The following is a 4,173-nucleotide window of genomic DNA, read 5'->3' on the forward strand; positions in this document are numbered from 1 at the left end:
CTTTTGGATTTTCTTCTGTATTACTTGGGAGAGTACTAGGAGGGAGTTCAGTAACTTTCTTGCTCAGCTGCCCCACTTGTGCTTCCAAATTCCTAATGGAAGACCTTGTTTCAGTCATGAAACTTTGAGTGGTTTTGATCAGATCAGAGACCATGGTTGCTGAGTCAGAGGGGTTCTGCTTAGAATTCTCTGTCTGTTGCTGAGAAGATGATGGAAAAGGCTTGCCATTGCTAAACCTGTTTCTTCCACCATTGCTGTTGAAACCTTGTTGAGGTATCTCTTGATTCTTCCATGAGAAATTTGGGTGATTTCTCCATGAAGAATTATAGGTGTTTCCATAGGGTTCTCCTAGGTAATTCACCTCTTCCATTGAAGGGTTCTCAGGATCATAAGCTTCTTCCTCAGATGAAGCATCCTTAGTACTGCCAGGTGCATTTTGTATTCCAGACAGACTTTGAGAAATTAAATTGACTTGTTGAGTCAATATCTTGTTCTGAGCCAGTATGGCATTCAGAGCATCAATCTCGAGAACTCCTTTCTTCTGACTAGTCCCATTGTTCACAGGATTCCTTTCAGAAGTGTACATGAATTGGTTATTTGCAACCATTTCAATGAGCTCTTGAGCTTCTGTAGGCGTCTTCTTCAAATGAAGAGATCCTCCAGCAGAGCTATCCAAAGACATCTTGGATAGTTCAGAGAGACCATCATAGAAAATACCTATGATGCTCCATTCAGAAAGCATGTCAGATGGACATTTTCTGATTAATTGTTTGTATCTTTCCCAAGCTTCATAGAGGGATTCTCCATCCTTCTGTCTGAAGGTTTGGACTTCCACTCTAAGCTTACTCCATTTTTGGGGTGGAAAGAACTTTGCCAAGAAGGCATTGACTAGCTTTTCCCAAGAGTCCAGGCTATCTTTAGGTTGTGAGTCCAACCATATTCTAGCTCTGTCTCTTACAGCAAAAGGGAATAGCATCAGTCTGTAGACCTCAGGGTCAACCCCATTAGTCTTGACTATGTCACAGATTTGCAAGAACTCAGCTAAAAACTGATGAGGATCTTCCATTGGAAGTCCATGGAACTTGTAATTCTGTTGCATTAGAGAAACTAATTGAGGCTTAAGCTCAAAGTTGTTTGCTCCAATGGCAGGGATAGAGATGCTTCTCCCATAGAAGTCGGGAGTAGGTGCAGTAAAGTCACCCAGCACCTTCCTTGCATTGTTGGCATTGTTGTTGTTTTTGGCTGCCATATCTTCTTCTTCTTTGAAGAATTCGGTTAGGTCCTCTACAGAGAGTTGTGCCTTAGCTTCTCTTAGCTTTCGCTTCAAGGTCCTTTCAGGTTCAGGGTCAGCTTCAACAAGAATGCCTTTGTCTTTGTTCCTTCTCATATGAAAGAGAAGAGAACAAGAAAATGTGGAATCCTCTATGTCACAGTATAGAGATTCCTTGAGGTGTCAGAGGAAAAGAAAAATAGAAGAAAGAAGAAGGGGAAGAATTCGAACTTTAATTAGATGAAGTTCGAATTGTGCATTAAGAAGGAGTGATACTCCATTAATAGAAGGATGTGGGAGGAAGAGAAGAAAATTTTCGAAAATTAATTAAAAAGATGTCAAAAACATTTTGAAAAATTGATTGATAATTTTCGAAAATTCAAAGTGGAAAAGAAATCAAGTGATTTTTGAAAAAGATTTTGAAATTAGAAGTTAAAAAGATTTGATAGAAAACTTATTTTGAAAAAGATGTGAGAAAAGATATGATTGAAAGGATTTGATTTGAAAACAATTTTAAAAGATATGTTTTGAAAATAATTTTTTAAAAGATTTGATTTTGAAAATTAATGACTTGCCTAACAAGAAAAGATATGATTCAAACATTAAACCTCTCTCAGCAGAAAAGGTAACAAACTTGAGATGTTCAATCAAATCATTAATTGTTAGTAAGTATCTTTAAAAAAGGAAAGAAATTAATTTTGAAAACATTTGATTGAAAATATATGATTTGAAAAAGATTTGATTTTGAAAAACTTTGAAAACTTGAAAAAAATTGATTTTGAAAACAAAATCTTCCCCCTTGTGCCATCCTGGCGTTAAACGCCCAGAATGGTATCCATTCTGGCGTTTAACGCCCAAAATGCACCCTTTTTGGGCGTTAAACGCCCAACCAGGTACCCTGGCTGGCGTTTAAACGCCAGTCTGTCTTCTTCACTGGGCATTTTTGAATGCTCAGCTTTTTCTGTGTGATTCCTCTGCAGTATGTTCTGAATCTCCAATTCTTTGTATTATTGACTTGAAAAGACACATCTTAAAAATATTTTTGGATTTTTAATAATCAAAATGCAACAAGAATTAAATAACAATGCATGCAAGACACCAAACTTAGCAGTTTGTATACTACTGACACTATATGAGACACATAAACACTCAAGTCAAAAAAAAATTCAAAGATCAGAGTAAGAAATCATCAAGAATTACTTGAAGATCCTTAAGACACATGAATGAATGTATGCAATTGACACCAAACTTAAGATGAGACACTAGACTCAAGCAAGAAACATCAAATATTTTTGGTTTTTATGATTTTGTGAATTTTTTTTTTGTGATTTTCGAAAATTAAGTGGAAAAAGATATCAAATTTCTTAGTGAAAATTCCAGGAATCAGTGCAATGCTAGTCTAAGACTCCGGTCCAGGAATTAGACATGGCTTCACAGCCAGCCAAGCTTTCAAAGAAAGCTTCGGTCCAAAACACTAGACATGGCCAAAGGCTAGCCAAGCCTTAGCAGATCATTGCTCCAAAAGCAAGATTGATAAAAAATCAACAAACTTCTGTGATGATAAGTTGAAACCTCGGTCCAATGAGATTAGACATGGCTTCTCAGCCAGCCAGATTTCAACAAATCATCATGAAACTCTAGAATTCATCTTCAAGAATTTCGAAAAAAATAAATACCTAATCTAAGCAACAAGATGAACCGTCAGTTGTTCATACACAAACAATCCCCGGCAACAGCGCCAAAAACTTGGTGCACGAAATTGTGATCACTACTTTGTCCATATTCAAATAATCCCCGGTAATGGCTCCAAAGACTTGGTGCTCAATACCATGGCATAAACACAACTTCGCACAACTAACCAGCAAGTGCACTGGGTCGTCCAAGTAATACCTTACGTGAGTAAGGGTCGATCCCACGAAGATTGTTGCTATGAAGCAAGCTATGGTCACCTTGTAAATCTCAGTCAGGCAGACTCAAATGGGTATAGTGATAAACGAATAAAGCATAAAGATAAAGATAGAGATACTTATGTATATCATTGGTGAGAGCTTCAGATAAGCGTATGAAGATGCCTTCCCTTCCGTCTCTCTGCTTTCCTACAGTCTTCATCCAATCCTTCTTACTCCTTTCCATGGCAAGCTCATGTAGGGTTTCACCGTTGTCAATGGCTACCTCCCATCCTCTCAGTGAAAATGTTCCTGATGCTCTGTCACAGCATAGGCTAATCAGCTGTCGGTTCTCGGTCAGGCCGGAATAAAATCCATCGATCCTTTTGCGTCTATCACTAACGCCCCGCCTGCTAGGAGTTTGAAGCACGTCACAGTCATTCAATCATTGAATCCTACTCAGAATACCACAGACAAGGTTAGACCTTCCGGATTTTCTTGAATGCCGCCATCAGTTCTTGCCTATACCACGAAGACTCTGATCTCACGGAATGGCTGGCTCGTTTGTCAGGCGAGCACTCGGTTGTCAGGCGATCAACCATGCATCGTGTATCAGGAATCCAAGAGATATTCACTAAGCCTCGTATGCTTGTAGAACAAGAGTGGTTGTCAGTCACTTTGTTCATGAGTGAGAATGGTGATTGTTCATACCCTGACCGGGCTCCTCCAAACTCGGTCAATTCATAAAAGGTCCGACCTCGTCCTAAGGCTCACGCCTAAAGGTCGGACCTCAGACGAAATAAAGCAAAGGAAGGCCCATCAAAAGGAACCCAGCCCAAACCTAAAGGCCGAAAAGGCCTAGCAAAGGCGGATCCACAAAGATAGGGATAAAACTCCCGAAAGATAAGATAAGATAAGAATATCTTATCCAGGGAAGATCACGGCCAACTACTATAAATACACTGGAGCACCCAGGTATGACATTCATTCCACATCTACACATATCTGCTTGGACCC

At 39.2% G+C, this 4,173-nt stretch overlaps 1 non-coding gene across 1 annotated transcript; it reads left to right on the forward strand.

The window, feature by feature from the left end:
- The first annotated feature begins 740 nt into the window (after positions 1–740).
- On the forward strand, positions 741–844 carry LOC130952222 (small nucleolar RNA R71). Its single transcript, XR_009074403.1, has one exon. It is a non-coding gene; the product is annotated as a small nucleolar RNA R71 (small nucleolar RNA).
- The last annotated feature ends 3,329 nt before the right edge of the window (positions 845–4,173 follow it).

Source organism: Arachis stenosperma, chromosome 9, assembly GCF_014773155.1.
Source record: "Arachis stenosperma cultivar V10309 chromosome 9, arast.V10309.gnm1.PFL2, whole genome shotgun sequence".
NCBI lineage: Eukaryota > Viridiplantae > Streptophyta > Magnoliopsida > Fabales > Fabaceae > Arachis > Arachis stenosperma.